The 20,358-nt window shown below is 36.7% G+C and overlaps 1 protein-coding gene across 18 annotated transcripts in view; it reads right to left on the bottom strand.

Annotated features, from left to right (window-relative positions):
- The window catches only part of SLC38A4 (solute carrier family 38 member 4), a 69,118-nt gene that overhangs the window by 34,257 nt on the left and 14,503 nt on the right, over positions 1 to 20,358 (bottom strand). For 10 of the 18 annotated variants that reach the window (XM_071218801.1, XM_058307872.2, XM_058307874.2 and 7 more), the window contains exon 2: positions 5,555 to 5,637. The gene's annotated coding sequence lies outside the window, so the exon portion shown is untranslated. Of the gene's footprint in view, positions 1 to 5,554; positions 5,745 to 7,969; positions 8,077 to 20,358 lie in introns of all 18 variants that reach the window. The other 8 variants (XM_058307873.2, XM_058307866.2, XM_058307868.1 and 5 more) reach the window with 2 other exon arrangements.

Below are 20,358 nucleotides of genomic sequence, written 5' to 3' on the forward strand. Positions count from 1 at the left end.
AGTGCAGCTAGTGACTTTAAGTTGAAATCAACACTTATTTACCATTCCAAAAATGCTATGGCCTCTAAGAATTATGCTTAATCTACTCTGCCTGTGTTCTATAAATGGAGCAACAAAGCCCAGAAGATAGCACATCTATTTACAAAACAGTTTTCTGAATATTTTAAGCCAACTGCTGAGACCTACTGCTTAGAAAAAAAGATTTCTTTAAAATAGTATTGTTCGTCGACAATATACACGGTCACCTAAGAGCTCTGACGGCGATGTTCAATGAGACTCATGTTGTTTTCATGACTGTCAACACAACATCCATTCTGCAGTACGTGATCAAGGAGTAATTTTGACTTTCAAGTCTTATTACTTAAGAAATACATTTCATAAGACTACAGCTGCTACAGGCAGTGATTTCTTGATGGAGCTGGACAAATTCAATTGAAAATCTTCTGGAAAGGATTAACCATTCTAAATGCTATCAAGAACATTCATGATTCAAGGGAGAAGGATAAAAATATCAACAATTAACAGGAGTTTGGAAGAAGTTGATTCCAACCCTCATGGATGAATTTGAGGGGTTCAAGACTTTACTGGGAAATGTAATGTTAAAAAAATAAAGACAAAAAAAAAAAAGACTTTACTGGAAGAAGTAACTACAGAGGTAGTAGAAATAACAAAGAGCTAGAATTAGAAGTGGACCTAGAAGATATGACTAAATTGCTGCAAGCTTATGATAAAACTATTAGGTTGGTGCAAAAGTAATTGTGGTTTTGCATTGTTGAAATTTACTGTTTGATATTGGCATATATTCTTAAATAAATGTGGTTATGTTATACATCATTTTAATATGCATTTCTTTCTTTACATGTTTTGCTAATGACTTATTACTTGCTGTTTACTTTAAATTTATTTTAGACTATGGAAATCATGTTAGACAAAAAGCAAACACAAGCGATTTTCTTATTTGAGCTCAATATGCGTGGTAAAGCAGCAACATCAACAACGCATTTGGCCCAGGAACTGCTAATGAACGTACAGTGCAATGGTGGTTCAAGAAGTTTTGCAAAGGAGGTGAGAGTCTTGAAGATGAGGAACGTAGTGGCCGGCCATCAGAAGTTGACAACGACCAGTCGAGAGCAATCATCGAAGCTGATCCTCTTCAACTGCACGAGAAGTTGCCAAGGAACTCAACGTCTACCACTCTACAGTCATTCGGCATTTGAAGCAAATTGGAAAGGTGAAAAACCTCCATAAGTGGGTGCCCCATGAGCTGATGGAAAATTTTAAAAAAACAGTCATTTTGAAGCGTTGTCTTCTTTTATTCCATGCAACAACAAACCATTTCTCGATCAGATTGTGACGTGCAATGAAAAGTGGATTTTATATGACAACCAGTGGTAACCAGTTCTGTGGTTGGATCGAGAAGCTCCAAAGCATTTCCCAAAGCCAAACTTGCACCAAAAAAGGTCGTGGTCATTGGTGGTCTGCTGCCAGTCTAATCCACTACAGCTTTCTGAATCCTGGCAAAACCACTACACCGGAGAAGTATGCTCAGCAAACGGATGAGCTACACTGAAAACTGCCATGCCTGCCGCCGGCATTGGTCAACAGAAAGGGCCCAATTCTTCTCCACGACAAAGCCCGGCCTCACATAGCACAACCAATGCTTCAAAAGCTGAACAAATTGGGCTACGAAGTTTTGCCTCATTTGCCATATTCACCTGACCTTTCACCAACCGACTACCACTTCTTCAAGTATCTCAACCATTTTTTGCAGGGAAAACGCTTCCAAAACTAGCAGGATGCAGAAAATGCTTTCCAAGCATTCATGGAATCCCGAAGCACAGATTTTTATGATACAGGAATAAACAAACTTATTTCTCATTGGCATGAATGTGTTGATTGTAATGGTTCCTATTTTGATTAATGAAGTTGTGTTTGAGCCTAGTTATAATGATTTAAAATTCAAGATCTGAAACCGCAATTCCTTTTGTACAAACCTAAATTAACAGATAAGGAGTTGCTTCTTATGGATGAGCAAAGGAAGTGGTTTCTTTTTTTTTTTTAAAGATTTATTTTATTTATTTCTCTCCCCTTCCCCCCTGCCCCGCCCCTCCCCCAGTTGTCTGTTCTCTGTGTCCATTCACTGTGTGTTCTTCTTTTTTTGTCTACTTCTGTTGTCAGCGGCACGGGAATCTTTCTTTTTGTTGCGTTATCTTGCTGCGTCAACTCTCCATATGTGCGGCACCATTCCTGGGCAGGCTACACTTTCTTTTGCGCTGGGCGGCTCTCTTTACGGGACACACTCCTTGCGTGTGGGGCTCCCCTATGCGGGGGACACCCCTCTGTGGCAGGGCACTCCTTGCGCGCATCAGCACTGCGCATGGGCCAGCTCCACACGGGTCAAGGAGGCCCGGGGTTTGAACCGCGGACCTCCCATGTGGTAGACGGACGCCCTATCCACTGGGCCAAGTCCGCTTCCCAGGAAGTGGTTTCTTGAGATGGCATCTACTCCCGGTGAAGATGCTGTGAACAGTGTTGAAATCCCACAAAGGATTTGCAGTGTTATATAAACTTAGTTGATAAAGCAGCAGCAGAGTTTGAGAGGATTGGCTTCAATTTCAAAAGGCGTTCTACTTTGGATAAAATGCTATCAAACAACATAAGTTACGGAGAAACCTCTCATGAAATGAAGGGTCAATCAATACAGACAACATCGCTGTTTTCTTATCTTAAGAAATTGCCACAGCCACCCCGACCTTCAGCAGCCACCACCCTGACCAGTCAGCAGCCTTCATCATAGAGGCAAGCCCCTCCACCAGCAAAAAGGTTATGACTCACCGAAGGCTCAGGTGATGGCTAGCATTTTTTAGCAATAAAGTATTTTTAATTATGTACATTGTATTTTTAGACAGAATGCTATTGCCCACTTAATACACTACAGTACAGTGTAAACAACTTTTGCTTGCACTGGGAAACTAAAAACAAAATTCTTGTGACTTTTGTGTGACATTTGCTTTATTGCGGTGGTCTGGAACTGACTTGCATTATTTCTGAGATATGCCTGTTTTAGAATATCATCATATCAGAAGACTTCCAGTTTCATAACATTTATAAATAGGCAGCTAATTGTCCCAAGTAGATGAGTCCTTATTATATCTAAGTTCTCGTTATTAAATATTTTTTGGTCTTGTGCTTTGAATAGGTACCCAAGCAAGCCAGGATAGAAGCAACTCAAAATAGTAAATTTCTCAAGTTTTACTTATGCAGTTTAACTTCAAAGAAAGACATCCTATCTGGAAAGAAAAACTGTCCTTGAATCAAGAGGCAGAAGTTATGACCCTCCCTAGTTATGGCAAACATTTATTTTACCTGATAAGTGCAAGTGAAAAGGGAGCCAACAATGCCAGAGCAGATTTCCCACCATTACTATTTGTCTTGTCTTTCGTGCCCCAGGACTGATGATAGCACCCTGAAATTTAGGTTTAGGTAGCAGACAGCCTCACATTTCATTTATCCTTTGGTTGAGCAAACTGGAAATAATCATGCAACTTCTAAAAGCCAAATTATCCAGTATCCAAGGAACTGATTTGAATCCACATCCAAAATGTACCTTAGATAAATGAATACAACTTTGACAATGAAATCAACCTCATATTACCTTCATGTTAAATTATCTTAAACAATTTGCCAACAATGCTGTTCTCTTAATACATCAATGTATCAAGATAGCTTGTTGGCCTATGGCATGATTTCTCCAGAAATTGGCTTCCATAAAGCATTCTTTATCATTCAGTCCGAATACATCTTAGAAAGAAACTACCAATAACAGTGGAAGTGTGCTTAACTTGACTTTCTTACTGTTGGGGCTAAGATTTAGCATTCACTTTCCTTTCTTCTACTCAGAGCTTAGATATAACATCTAGGAAGTATGAAAAAAGTTGGGATAAAGGACCCTATGCTGAAGGTTTTTTCTTTGCGAAAAATATTAAATGCTTGCTAAACAAGAATTAAAGCAAAAAAAACAGGAAAGGAATTAAAGCAGCCAGTTGAGGTAGAAAGGACCGCATAAAGGACATCATAAAATCTGAATATGCTATTTTGCTTACAGACATTCTATGTCTACTCTTAGAAGACAGATTCTCTACTCCTCTTAAACATAAACTCTCACATAAATTTCAGTTCATATTTTCCCAAACAGTAATTAGTTTCCTCAGAAATATATGGGGATATGTAACTTATATGACATTCGCACAGTGAAGCTTTTTACGTTACGCATTTTAATGCATGATATGTAATAGCCTTGAGGTGAATTATGGATATAATAAATTCTACCTTCTATATATTAGATGATGGCTCACCCCCCAGAGATACACTTTTTCTTCTTCTCAAAAGAAATTGTTTTCATTTATTTAAAGTAACTCATATATTAAAACCATAGTTTTAGTAACCCTTAAAGCATACTGTATAACATGGCTAAAGAAAACTCAAGAGTTTAGCCAGCAAAACTACATTTCTCAGAACTAAATTGTTGCTTATATGCTTCTTAGTAATATAAATATAAATAATTTCAAGAAAATCCCAAAGTATTATCTAAATATAAATCTAAAAACTGAATGATCTTGACTTGTAGCATAAACGACAATCTTTCCCCCCAAAACACTCTTAAATTTCTTTAATTTGCTTAGAGCAAAACCTCTTTCAGATGACTGACCATGAATATAATATGTATCATCAGTTAAAATATTTTAACTGAGTTATAAAACACTCATAGCTTTGCTATAACTTTCACATTTAATTAAAACCATCACCAGATGTTCTGTAAGATGCCCAACACGTGGGGATGCTTAAATCTCCTGGGAATTCTCCCCCGTCTGACTAATAATTTTGAGGACATCAACTCTTCTTTTAGATAATTGATTCCAGTTCTTCAACATTTAAAGCCAAGGTTATGCTCTACTCAATTTCTCAGTTTTTTCTAGGAAATTTGCCCTAAAAATAATCCCTCATACTAAAATGATCAAATTAAGAGGACAAGATAAGACACAACTTTTTGTCTTTTTTGTTTGACAATGTCGCCGTCCAAATCCTTAGCCATTCAGATCTGATGCACTCACTTGTTCCTTCTTTGGTTAGTCTAAAATTTTGTGGGTATTTTTTCAATATAAAGTACATTCAGAATGTACTTCTAAAATTCCTATTTTCTCCTAAGACGTATTATGCCAACTTTTCATTATATTCAGTGATTAACCAGAAGATATAAATAACTAAACACTTGCTCTTTGCCATTTTCACAATGTGTCCCTTTCCTCTTATCCACTGTCCTCATTTTATGTTCAAACCTAAAATTACTTGCAAAGGAAAACTGAAATCAGGATTTGGGTAAATAATTTCAATGTCTAGTGTTAGACTTAACTGGTCTTTTTTAAAATGAGAAAAAATTTACCCACATAGCGTGCTCAAACATTTTAATTTGTAATGAATAAACTACCAATGCAATAAAAGTAAGAAAGTAAGCATTATTTTAATCCTCCAAATATTCACGTGAAAACAATTTTACCTTAATTATCTATTCAGTCCTGTGCAGGCTTTCTGAGCAGTTCGGAATGGCAGGCCCCTGGAGCAGAGGTGACTTAAATGTACCTTTTGGGATCGAGACAATGATTTAAATATCAGGGGAGTGAACGAGACAAGCCAATCATCACCACCACTTCACCCCAACACCTCCCTCTGTCCAACTTGCGTCAGCTCTAAAAAAAAAAAAAAGGGAAGCTAAATCAGTTTACTGTTGTATATTTGGATTAAACATCAAGTTCACCAATTTCTATTTGCCTTTAGAATTTTGGCTTTTATACAGCAAAAAACACACTTACTGAAAGTTTTACCTTGATTGCTGTCTAGTGTTTCTTTATCAAGATTCTATAGGTTGGTTGACTGATAAATCTAGAAATGTGCAACTCTCAAAAGGTTTATGAATTGAAATCAAAGTTAATAATGATGGAATCAGATTGCTTACTGAAATGATACCAGAATGTACAGAAATGATTATGTAACTCAAGTGTTATTTTCTTTTGAACTCTTGACCAGTTCAGAAGAAATTTTACAGACCGTCAGAGACTTCCAAAGACATCAAATTACTAAAAATGCCATAAGACTTGGAAATCTTAGGCCATTATCAGCTACAGTTACCACTCCAAAGGAAGTACATCCTCAAACAAAAGCCTGTTTGGAATTTTAAAATAATTTACAAATGGACATTTTCCCCCCTTTTAAAACACTTTACTTAGCTCACCACATAGCAGAGGAAGAGTTAAAAGTGATGGTAAAAAATTTAATTATTCTGTATAAGTAATACAGCAACAAGATTTACCATTCTGAAAGGGAAGAAAAACAGGTTAAAAATCAAATTTAAGAGTTCTTTGCCTTTTAAATATTTATGACATGAATAAACAATCTAATAACCAATCAGAAACAATGCTAGATTACAACAGTTGTGTCAATTCCGTACTTCTATTAAAAAATAACTAAAAGTGCTTTGAGTAAGAAATTCTTAAATTGATGCAAGAGGAACATTAAACAAAATGTCTTAGTTACTCATTTTTCTTTTCCCTTTCAAATGTGCTTATGTAGTCTAATAAATTTATGGTATATTAACTTTTACTTGTCTCTTAGATAACTTGTCTCTATGTGTCAGAGTTATCCTATAGTTTGTCTTTTATCAGATGAGAATAATTATGTCTATAAAAATTATGATAACAAATATTTTAATTCCAGGGAGACCTAAAGAACATTCCTTTACAAATTAGGTTTCCACTATTTAATTGAGACCTTTCAACATAAGATTTTGTTCTTTGCAAGGTTTTTGTAAAGGTTAAGCAAGCTAAAAACTTGGAATTGTTAAAAAATTAAGTATTTCTGTTCTAGAAAAATTTCATTTAATAGTGGATCAACTGAAAAAGCATGAATGTATTCCAATATGGGAATTTTGTACTATGATATCATCACATAAAATAGGGTGGAAATAATAAATACATAAAGTTTTACTACTTCCCTTAACATTTTAACTTTTGGCTTTCTTATAATTCTGATCTTTTCAAGTGTACTGAATAATTCTAGTAAAGAAGCATGTTGGAGATTAAAACAAAAGGCACATGTAAGGTCTTTTTTTTTGAGTTACCAAGGCTGGGGATTGAACCCAGGACTTCACGTATGCGAAGCTGGCACTCAACCACTGAGCCACATCAACTCCCCTGAATTGGTTTTTCATTTGTTTGTTTGTTTGTTGTTTTTGTTTCTAGGAGACTCCAGGAACTCAAACCGGGACCGCCCATGTGGGAAGTATGTGCCCAACGCCTGAGCCATATCTGCTCTTCTGTATTTCTTTTGAGCCTACTCTACATGGCAAAATTCTTATCACAAAACTTTTCTAACACTGACTCAAAAATCCAATACACACATATAAAAACTAGTTTTACAAAATTTAGCTGAATTAGAAGTTTAGGAACTAGTTTTTTGACTCTTTTTTCTCTATATCATTTGCCATGTTTAGACATGGACAAAATCAACGAAGAAATGTGTGGTCTGGTCTTGACTAAATTAACAGTATCTTTCATAAGGAAAATAGAGAGTTAAACACTATATAGTCAGGACTTCTGAATTTTTCTTAAAATCATAACAATTATGTAATCTCATATGCATTTGCTAATATGTCTGTTCTCCTTTGATTCCTACGGCACGGCATATGCAACATATTCAGTTGGCCTCTGATTTGCTTCAAATACCATGAAAGAAAGAGGTAAAGGAGCAGAATATGTATAGAGTTAAAAAAATGAGTAAACTGAAAAATATGTGGAAAATGAATATGAAGCAATGGCGATGAGGTGACAAACACTTTTGTCTTTCATCTAAGTGCCACAAACAGGTACATGAGGTGGGCGGGGGGCGGGCACTAAGATATGTCCACATAAAGGCATACCTGGCTTCTAGACCAAATGACTAACGTCAGCAGGACTGCAGTGGCCTTAGTTCTCCAGGAGATGATGAATCCCTGGGGCTGAGGACATCCGAGAAGGCTTCAGCGAGCTAGTGGAAGATGAAGAGGCCTTAAGGTCTAGGGGAGAGTCCAACAGGGAGAGAGGAAAGGGAAAAGTGTCCAGGATGAAAAAACATGCAGAAATGCTAAAAGCATATTCTGGCAACAGTCTATGACTATAGTGGAGACTTTCTGGGACAAAATAGAAGAAAAGATTGGAATAGCCCAGACTGTAAAAGCTATTAAGTCTAGGGGATGCGGATGTGACTCAAGCAACTGGGCTTCTGCCTACCACATGGAAGGACATGGGTTCCCGGTGCCTCCTGGAGAAGGCGAGCTGGCATGGCGGGCAAGCGTGGCAAGCTGATGCAACAAGATGACACAACAAAAGAGACACAAAGAGGAAAGACAATGACAGACACAACAAACCAGGGGGCTGAGGTGGCTCAAGTGATTGAGCACCTCTCTTCCACATGGGAGGTCCCAGGTTCAGTTCCCAGTGCTTCCTAAAGAGAAGACGAGCAGACACCAGAGCACACAACAAATGGACACAGAGAGCACACAGTGAGTGCAAACGAGGGGGTGTGGGGAGAGGGGGGTGGTAAATACATACAATAAAGCTTTAAAAATAAAATACATTAAGTCTAGGAAACTCAGAATATTATCAAGGAGGAGCTCTTGAAAGCTTCAGAAGGAAATAATGAGGTCAGGAAGGTAAGGAAGCAGGAGGGACGATGGGATGGCTGTGAGAGTAAAGAGGACAGTGAAGAGGATGACCGATAGTTTGGGGACATGTGCCTGCCTAAGAATGACGGCAGAAGGGAAGAAAGATGGATAGGATTTAAATTGGGGTCAATGGTAGTTTGGTTCTTTTTCTTGTATCACTATTTCTTTTTATCACTTTCACTAGCTCATGATACATGCTATGAATTTTATGTGATAATTTAACAAGGACAAGAAAATAGCAATAAAATCTTCATTTTTGTACAAAAAAAGAAAGACAATATACAGGGTTAACTCATCCATCTCAGCACTTTTTCCATCAGTCCATGACTATTATCTGCAGATAAGGCCTATAAGGTCTTAGAATGCACATCTAAACTCAATATAATTTTATCTACTGAAAGCACAATATTGTTGGCTGAAAGTAAATTTAGGGACTCAGTGATCCATAGTCTACCTATGCATTGGGTTAGAATATTTCTTACCCGGATTAAAAAAAAAAAAAAATCACTGGTCATCCTGTTTAAATTTTCTAATTCCAATGATTCCCGCCAAGAGAAGGTTCCAGCTGGATCTAATCAAAATTAGTCAACATTAAAAAAATCAGATGTATCCCTCAGCCAGATCATGGCATTTTGCAATGTCACTGGGAAAGATAACCTCTTGTTCTCATCATGATTGTACCTGAATTTCTAATTTTAGTCATGGGACAAAATAACTAATACTCGGAAATGGAATCTTGTTATAGCCAAATTGGGAGAAGATGGGTAGAAACAGCATTGACTAGGAAACCAAATTACCTAATTTTTATTAATTTTGTATTGCTTCATTTCTGCATTCATTTGTTTTTCTATACTTCCACTTCAATTTCCCTTTAGGTCATCTATCTTTTTTCTTGTCACTGCTCCTTTTTAACTTTTCTATGCTACACCATTTAGATGATGCCTCATTCTCCTAAAAGACTTATTTTTAGCCCTTAGATTTGTAAACTCAAAACCTAGATCAAGTCCCAAGATTGTGTGTCTGTTCTCATCCTAAAATCATTAGAGCTTCCATGTGTGGGCAGCACTTACAGTAATCCAGCTGTTTTTAATAGTTTTGTAGGTGGATGTCTTTTGAATTACCTAGTGATTCCTAAAAATAGAAGACACTAACCTCTAGAGTTAGTAAAAATATTTCGATTACTTCTTTTACACATAGGATTTATCTGCTGGCTTTTGGTTTTGAAGTTTACAGTGTTGAAGAGAGATTGTGATCTTTGGATGTTACAGAACTCCAGAGTTCTTCAGTTTATCTTTCTTTCTATATAGATTATGAAAAAAAAGAAAGAAAGAAAAAATTTCATCGAGAAATGTGACAGGACTCTTCTAAATTCTAAATTATTCAATTAGCAGAATTCCATGTTAACATGCAGGTGCGACAAGCAGTGATAGACTTTTGCTATCATATTCCTTGCCGTACTTGTGGGGTAATGAAAGTTTGTGCTATAGGTCTCTCTCTTCCTGGTTATACAGTTATTAACCTCAATTTACAGAATAATATAAGGAATAAAAGATGATAAAACTAAGTATCAGCCAGAACTACATATCAACTTGATTGTAAGCACAGATTAATATATTAATTTAATACTAAAGATTAATAATGTTCTAACTGCCCTTCAGTAAGGCCATTTCAGATGTCAATGGATGCTTGGGTCACTTCTATTTTTTTTGAGGCTCCAACTATACTTACGGATTTTTTAAAAATCCAGAACAGGGTGACTAAATTGTAGTACATTTTCAAAGTTTGTGTTTAATGAAATAACAACTTAACACACATACAATCCAAATGACTCTCTGAATAGCCTCATTGAGGTTACCTTCAAAGATTGAAGGTATTGGGCCAGGACCTTCCTACCCAGACCCCTGGAGAGACCCGGCCTTTCCATATGAAAACCCTCCCAGGCCAATTAAAATGCAACGACGAGGAGTTCGGAGGAAACTGTGGATGGTATACCCCTCTTTTCAAATCCAGCCTTAAGCACATTTCCAGTTATACAATGGAGCATTTTGGAAATGTTTGAATAGTCAACTGCTATGTTGCAAGATTAGCAAACAAGTTTGGTGCAGGTTGACAAACTTATTGACTTTGCCACAGACCTTTTTCGCCTCAGCTGATGAAAAAAACGAGTTAGAAGACAGTCCAGGCTGTTGATATTTTGTCCTCGGCTCTTCCCCTTTTTAACAACTCACACTCTCCTCGTCTATTTCATTCCTTGACCCCACATTGAAATGATGCAGAGAAAAGAGTATTCTAAGCACATTCGAGGCTCTTGCCTAAGCAGATTTATTATGATCAAGAAGGATAACAAGGTCTAGCTTATGTGTGATTACAACTTAAATAATGTACTGGGAATTCTAAATGTTAAATTAGAGCTTTTAAAAGCTTGCTTTAAATAATAATCCCTACCCTTTAAAACGCATATTTGTGAAAACAGCACCGCTAAGAGATGTATAATTATAGTAAGAAGTAGAGCAACGCTTCCTAAACAATTAAATCACCTTGTTAACTTAAGTTCTTCATACAGAATGAAGCCTTAATAAAGTACCGGATTGAGTCGATTTCCTTTCCAATTAATAGCAACTGATGGTTTAAAAAATTACAGTCTTCGTGGGCCAGAGCACATTAATTCCCATTGCTCTCTTTCATTCTCCAACCCTTCCCTTTACTTTAAATGCAAATTCCTTACCAGAACAATTTCTGTGTATTTTGATTTTGTAATTTTATTAATGTTTGGACTTTGTCAACTCCGTGTATCGTGCTTGAATCTGGACTCCCAACAGTTTCTCTCGCTGTGACACAAGAGGCTACGTGGCTAGCCGGGATGAATAGAGGGCAAAGGAGACAGATGAGCACTCCAGCAGGGCTTTTGAAGGGAAGGGTCACGCTCCATGGTAATAAAATGAGCCCAGATGGTAGAAGAATCACTATCACTAATAACCAAAGATATGTTCAGGATGTAAGAAATGCATGCCAATCCTACTGTGTTCTTCAAAGGCATCTGAGCAGAGGGAGGTAAATATTAGACAGTGACACTGACATCTCCTGGTTGACTTTTCAGTGAACTCAGGGAAGGCTTTTCTGGCTCAGGTCTCCTTAGTAAAAGACAGAGGAGGTGCTGCTGTGTGGAACTCATGCCCACTGCTGGGCTCTAAGCTCCTCCAGGGCAGGACCCTGGAGCACTCTGAGTCCGTCACACAGGTGCATGTTGACATGTGCAGGCTCTTTGCTACAAGGCTTAATGGTGCCCAGCACGGCAATATGAACTGAGCTTCTTGTACATTATATATCGTTCAGTTAGGAATTCCAGTTCCTAAAGGGCTGGGTATAAAATTGGTAGCACTTCTCTTTCTTTAAATATAGGAACACTGACTCAGAGAAAGTAAATGTTTTGCCCTCATTCAGCAAGTCAGCCTAGAGGCCAGACATTCGGGCAGATTGGTATTTTAAGGATGTTTGGGGATGGATTCAAGTAAGACTTGAGAGCCAATTTGGATGAATTACAAACAATCCTTTTTGTTTATTTGCCTTGATTAATATTAAGTTCTGTCTGATACCGCATAAATGAATGAATGAAAGCCTTTGTGACAGGCACTGTTTCAATGTAAGCATCCAAAACCCTTATTTAGAACTTATTTATGAGGTTGCAACAAGAAACATTTTAATAATTGTTCTAATTGATGGATACTGCCATATAGTAAAATGCAGTAGTCCCCTGTGCTCAGAACCAATTGTGAGACAGTAAAAGTGAAAGTGCATGCTATATGCAAGAGCCATTGGTTCCTTTACAGAAAGCTGCCTTCCAGGATTATTAAACAGTACTTACAAATCATGTGTTTGAAGAAGAATGAAGATATACAAAATTACAATTATAATTTTTCAAAAGGAAGACACAAAATCTAATAGCAATATTACTCCTATGTTGTTTTAAAAATTACGGAGGTAATATATAAAAACACATGCAAAGGAAAAATGCCTGAAATGGCTCACTTCAAAATATTAATAGTAGTTATTTCTAGATTGTAGAAATACAAATTATTTTACGTTTTCTCACCTAAACTTGCCAACTAACCTTTAAAAAGTACAGATTAATTTTATCATCAGAAACAATAAGCATTATTGAAAGACAAAGACAATAAAAGCAAAGAGTTCCTGTCTTCAGGTTTGCAACAATTGTTCATTAATTCCAGCTATTAGCCACTAGCTAAATCTCTATATTCAGTCAAAATATTTTGAGTGCTTCACCAGCAAACAATCAATTCCCTTCAAAAATCTTTCATTCTGAATAGGTCCTTAAGATCTATTTAGAGTTTAGGTAAAATTATACATCTCCAGTTTGTTCTGCAAGAATGAATCTTTTTTCTTGTTAGCAAGAAGGACTCTAATAGAATTCAAAATATTTTTGAGAAATAGAGATCATTATTTTTTCTATACTGCTGTGAGAAAATTTCTTTGATAGGACAATAAGGAGTCATATTCATTTATTCATTCAATAACCAATATTATTGGAAACCTACATGTGTCAGACTGTATGCTAAGGATTAAGGCAAGAGCAACGACAACAAAAAATAAGACCCAGTCTTTGCTCTGAAAGAGCCCTGGTCTCCCAAAGGAATCCAATGTCTACTAAGTAACGATGGCATCATCTGGTGGGTCAACTGCCCAAGGCATCTGAGGGGCAGGGGATGTATAATGCCCAGCTTGGCTTGAAAGGAACAAGGAAGACTTTCTGGAACAAGTGACAGCTGCGCTCAAACTGAAAGACTGACTAGGAGTTGGCCAAGAGAAGTGGGACCGCAGGCTGAGAGGACAGAATGAGCGAAGGCAAGCAGCCCCTGCCTAGCTGACGTTCCTGGAAGATCATCGTGGGATCACAGGGGGCTTTGGATGCTATGTTTTTTCTTCATTAAAAAGTCCACCTAAGTAGTGCCATATAGAGCTAAAATTTTCAGATATTTGAAGAGAATGTGGTTGGTGAGAAATCGTGATAACTGCCAACCGTAAAAACCATCTGGGTATCACAAGGCAATTCTTCCCTGCATTTTGCAACCTTGGAGAGAAAGATTCCGTCTTCCATACTCAGAGTGTCTGATGGGCTCGGGTCTCTGCTTTGGGTTTGGACCATCAGGGTTGCTTTTTTATAATTTCATTAAGAAGGGGAAATTTTTAAGTGCCTGAGATATTTTGCTTCAAGAAATGTAAAATGCAAGAGTTCATCACAAGTTTTACAGGAATTAACTACTGACCTAGAGAAATCTTGACCCTTTATTGCTTTTCTAGATAGCTGATGATTATCTTTTAAGTGAAAACCTCAAGTTGAACATATTAAGCTTTTCTTAAGGAAGTTATTTTAAAATCCACCTAAGATTGATGCTGAAGTAAATCATGTAAGTAATTTATAAGTAATATTAATCTCTGAATTTGCATCTTGAGTCTTTAATTCTTCTTGACAGGGTCTACAGTACTGCCACAGGTAACGATTGGAAGGCTGACACATGCTTTTAGATGATGGGTGATCTGATTTTTACATGCGCATAAGACAATCAGATTGACTGAAGTCGTTTTGCCTGTACCCTTTCTTTGGTGTTTAAAAGGCTGGTGACATTTTCTTTGAAACTTGCTTAACACTTCTAACAGTCACTTTTTCTGAGGAAGCCAGAGGAGCAGTCACAGTTTTTGTCTTTGAAATGGTCCCTATTCACCCTTTTAATCTACATGAGAAAGCTTCTCACACCCGAAGGCCTGAGTGGCTGAACAGGTTCTTCCTCCCCTATAACGCTCTGCCTTGCTTTTGGAGTTAGAAGATTTGGCTTCAGGTTCTGCCTCTATCCCTTACTGGTTAGGCAGTCATCAAGTCGGTAAACTCTCTGGGCCTTCGTTTCCATTTATAAAATGGGGTGATAACATGACAACTGGGAGGCTCAAATGAAATTCATGTATTTATTAAGGACCTGCTATGTGCAGGAACTGTTTTAATAAATTAAAAAATAAAAATTTCTAACTCTAAAGTACAATATAAGCACAACTGTAGTTAAAACTGGCCAAATAGTGATTTCTTTCATCCTGCGAAGCTCCTCTACCACGATTTGGACTGAAAAACCTAAAAATGTATGTGGTAGTATATAATGGCCAAAGAAATATTAATATCAAAGTGTTTGTCCAATAGAGATATGTTGCATATAAAATACTGATATGTTGATATAAAAATCCCAATCCCAAATATTAAAACTTTAAAACTGGGTCTGATATCTATCATATGCAAGGTTGCTGTGAGGCTTAAATGAGATAATGGATATTGAAATATTATAAACTTATAAGATATTTTTATTGCTGTTGATTTATAAGGCTGATATGACATTAGCAAGACCAGTCATGAAATTATATTAGTTTCAACACATTTTGAAAAGTATTGTTACTGTTTATTATTCTGTTATTTCATTTGTTAAACTATTGATTGGCACTGTCCTAAGGCTGGAAAATGGCAGGCTATGACCCTGACCCATGGAATCTCAGAAAACAACCTCGTAATAAGGCATGGTTTGCAATGTGTTTGTTTAATATTAACCAACCTGTGAAACCGAACAGTGCCATGGTACATATTTACTCCTCAGCCTGTCCTGAAAACCAGTGTTTAAACATGCAAATTTGTGGGGGTTTGGTTTGGTTTTGCTTTGAGTTGTTGTTGTTCTTTTCAGTGAGATTCACAAAACGTGAAGACCCAAAGATGTTCCAAGACACATTTTCCAAATGCCAAAGTGACTTACATTTTGCTTATGCTCTAGGACTTCAGGTTGCTGTGCATTACAATACTAATTCCCAGACTTGCCATCCACACAGTTTCGGTCTAATCACAGTCAGATGATTCCAATGTAAGACTCCTTTAATCAGTATGAGTCAATGCCTGGATAAACTGGCAACATATATGGATAAGTGGTTCTCTTGGAGGCAGCTTCTTGATCAAATAGGATTCCATAATTGATAAGCATCTTCTATCTTTATTTTGCTTGAATTTAGGGCATCTTACAAGCATACATATATGCTACTTCTGATTAATTTACGGCTCCCGGGTAAGGTTATAGAATATGAGTAGAAGCCAAAAAAGACCGTGGCATCAAATTATTTAGGTACTGTTTGAGTCATTCTTTGAGATTCAGAAATGAGGAAACACAAATACATTTGCAGGTGCTTTGAAACTGGAAGCTTTGTAGAAATTTAAAATCACATTATTTAAAAATCTTTAGTGGCCTTATAAAATAATCATATGATATTTGGGAAACAGGTCAGATTTTTTTACCCATTAGGCAGTTAAATGTGAATAAATATAATGTCGATGGGGGTTAGTGGTGTCCACTCTGGTATTTTACTTTCTTTCCATTTCTTCCCTTTCAAACAGCGGCTGGCATGTTGAGCTGTTCTCACATGAGTGCTGTCTACACTGACATGAGGAAGCCCCCCTTTTCCTCCTGAACAGAATAATATCAAAGTCTATTTATTATTAGTACATACGTATAGATGTCTTTAAGCTTAACACCTACCCAGACTATTAAGAATCTGGCCTCAACAACACAGTTTAAAATTAAACAGTGTCGGGGAGCTGGTGCAACTCAGGGACTGAGTGCCTGCTTCATACGTACGAGGTCCCAAGTTCAATCCCTGATACATCCTAAAAAGAATTTAAAAAAAAAAAAAAAGGAAGGTATGGCCACATCTCAGTCATAAAATTAAATGGTAAGTTTAGTTTTTTTAAAAATTGAGAAAAAAATTTTTTAAAACTTGGTCCACTATTTGCTTCCTAAGATAACAAGAACTGATCCATGGAATCATTCATTTTCCAATGTACAGCCAAGGTTTCCCCAGGGCAGTTGTTAAGAAAACAATGCAGTGTTCCACTCCCATGCCCAATTATGGAAGGCAACAAGAGAAGTAGGAACTACAATATGAAAAATAAGAAAAAACAGGCTGCAATGAGTTGTTGAAAGACCCCTTAAGATTTTACTTAGTGTTTTCCTACCATGTTTCAGCTCAAAAGAAACATATTGAAATAATTCTTTAACACCCACCATAGCTATTTTTATCACGTTAATATAAAAGTTTAGAAAATATGTGGCAAAAAGATGAAAAACATTTTTAGATGTCTTCTTAACAGAGACATCTCCTTACGATGATTTCAATAAACTAAATCACTCAAGCTGAGGTGAAAATTCTGAGGCTTGGCTTATGCCTTTTGGAGATTTTGACAAATAAAAGTATTCTAGTTTTTGTATGCATTCTTACATATGCATAGACATGCCCATACAGCCTATTAGGTGTACATATAGGGTCATTTTCAGTGTGCTAATAGATGCCACATGGTTTGGTGGCACATGAGTTTTCACTTAAAATGTTTAAAAACCATTTTCTTTCAAAGCTTTGCATTATCTCATGCAATCACAATTATTCTATGTCTCAGCTGCTGAAATTATTTGAGAAAAAAATGTCTATGTGACATACATGAGATAGTATACCTCCGTTAGGAGACTTTTGGGGAAATGACTTCAGAGAGTAATGGGTAAGACGTACCTACAACTCTTTCTACACATAGCTCTATGAATCATACCCAGATAACACTCTGTTGATGTTTTGGGTAGACTGGTAAATTAAAACTACTTTTTCTTATATGGCTACGAGTCTCTAAAAAAGAGTCTGGAGTTTGTCAGAAGGATTGCCCTCATGCACAACTGAGCAGAGTCTAAGAGACAGATAAAGTAGATACAACCCCCAGGTATTGGTTCCTTTGAGGGCTAAAGAGGCCCACGGATTCTATGGTCATGGCAGATGGGGTTCACTGCCATGTCAGATGGCCCTTCTTTGGAGCTGGTGTTTATGTGTGATGAATCTGGACTCAGATGGGATCTCTCTTCATAAGACTTTCATGCTACTGTGCTGGAGTTGTAGTTGGTGTTGGTGTTTAAGATATATTTAGGGGATCTGAATCTCTGGACTGACAATGTGATAGCCAGGCCCTGAGCCTCAACAGACTCCAGCACCTACAATCTGATTTATTGGACTCACCTCACTCAGCTAAGATGGAGTTGAAGAAGGACAACCACCACACCATGGAGCCTAGAGTGCCTACAACTGAAAGCGAGAGGATTGCATCCAGTATCCATGAGGAATCTGAGCCTCCTCTTGACATAGAAGTGCAATGGACACAACCAATCCAATGTCCACAGAGAAAAGGTGGCATTGGAGTGGGAAAAGTGGACATGGTGGCTAATGGGTATGGGGAATGGCAGGAAGAGACGAGATGTGGAGGCGTCTTAGGGACTTGGAGCTGCCCTGGATGGTGCTTCAGGGGCAATCACCGGACATTGTAAATCCTCACAGGGCCCACTGGATGGAATGGGGGAGAGTATGGCCCATGATGTGGACCATTGACCATGAGGTGCAGAGGTGCCCAGAGACGTACTTACCAAATGCAATGGATGTGTCATGATGATGAGAATGAGTGTTGCTGGGGGGGGAGTGGTAGGGTGGGGTGGTGGGGTTGAAGGGGTCCTCATATATTTTTTTTAATGTAATATTTTTACAAAATCAATTAAAAAAAATAAAATAAAATAAAAATAAAAAATAAAAAAACAGTAAAAAAAAACAACCAAAAAACTTCTTTTTCTATTCTGTTCTGTTCTATTCTATTTTATTTTTGTACTCTACTTCTGTTCTACTCTACTCTACTTCACTCTACTGCATTCTACTCTATTCTTGCCCAAAAGAGTAACTTACTAAAGAATACAGGTATTCCTTATTTACTTTTCTGTTGTAAATGGAGATCAAACGTGCAAAGAGTTTAGAACAGGTCTTGGGGTATAGTAAGAACTAAATAAATATTTGTTATTCTTGGAGGTGATGGTGGTGAATTTTTAAATCAGTAGGACACATAAAATAGCCTAAGTACTTAATATTTTTATGAGAACCTACTCCCAAGCAGCAGATTATTTTGAGTCATAAAGATAATTAACCTATGTCATACAACTAAAGCTCAATTTAAAGATCTTATTTGATATTCTTGGCTGAAAACCAGATGGCAAGTTTAATTTCTGGGCCTCCTGGCAAATGTGTTAGAAATGGTTCCCCAACTTGTTATTGTATTTACAATATTAACAGATTCCCCAGGAGATATTACTTCCTTCTTTTAGTGGGTCTCTCAAAATATACGGCCACGTGGACACTAGCATTAGTTGCTTTGTGCTAACTTGTTATGGTGCTAACATTTCACATGTAAAACCCCTGAAAAAAATATATTTATAGCAGAAATGCTGACGCAGTCTTAATGCCTCCAGCACTATCTCCGTCTGCTGCAATGTCTGTTTACTCTCGTCTGGTATTTAATAGATGATATGGACTTGCCATGGCAACCTTCACAACACAAAGTATGTATGTACTTCTAAGATAAGGAGAACTTTAAAAAAAAGAAACAGGCAAAAAACAGGTTTAGTTGTACAGATTAGATATTTCGCAAAATGGAAATGTGGATAGTAATAATATTTTAATGTAGGACCATAAGAATATTTCTAAAAATTTTACTTGGAATATTTCCAAATACTATTTTTTTTTATTTTTTACAAAAGGAATCTTAAATGTTAAGTATGTTTAGATGTATAATGGTATCTCTGACAAAGAACACAATCATAGCAATGTAAAAATTTGGGTTAATGACTATCATTTTTATATAAAAGCATGGTCTTTAAATATAGTGTCCTATTTTAATTTTGCCTGACCTTCTCTGTATATGTAGAAGTTTATTTCTTAAAAGTGAACTTTGAAGAAACTAAAAAACAGAAAAAAACTAAAGTTCAAGTATAAAACATTTCTCCTATTTTTACTATGAAAAAATCATTTGTAGTTTATTGTTAGGTGGGCAGCTGATTGGGCCTTCTTTTGGCCTCAGTCAACGTCTTTGGTAGCCTAACTCTCATGGGACATTTGAAAGCACCATCTTTGACCATCTTTTTCCTTCCCCTGTTAAAAGAATGCTGCCCTCATTTATTTTCCTCCCCATTCACGTGTGCTGTCCTCATTTATTTTTCTATCAATTAATTTTTGTGGAGAATAAAGGGGAATAAAAATATATTCACATGGGCTATTGAATTGCTTTTCTAAATATTTTGGCCATGGATACAATTATTTATAAAGCTAGGGACTAAGGAATAGGAACATATGTAATATTAATTTTATTTAAAGAATTACAAGGGGGCATCACCAGGCTTTTTATTTCAATGATGGAGATCTTTTTAAAAGTGATGGTAAGAAGTAACGGCTTAGGGGGATTGGAAGACCTGGGTATAGAGTAATTTTCACAATGGAAAGGATTAAATTCCTGAAAAGACCAAGGCAAGAAGATTCCTGGTTAAGCAATTTGATAGCTTATGGAGAAGATACAGTTTCTATGGTTGGGGACAGGTCTGCATGCATCTGTAAAATATTTTTTTATATGCATAAAAGTAAAAATATCATTGATATTTGATGATATTTTTACATCTTACACCAGTAATAATAAAATATAATTCAATTTCAGTTATTTATCTTTTCCT

This window comes from Dasypus novemcinctus, chromosome 12, assembly GCF_030445035.2.
Source record: "Dasypus novemcinctus isolate mDasNov1 chromosome 12, mDasNov1.1.hap2, whole genome shotgun sequence".
NCBI classification, from domain to species: domain Eukaryota; kingdom Metazoa; phylum Chordata; class Mammalia; order Cingulata; family Dasypodidae; genus Dasypus; species Dasypus novemcinctus.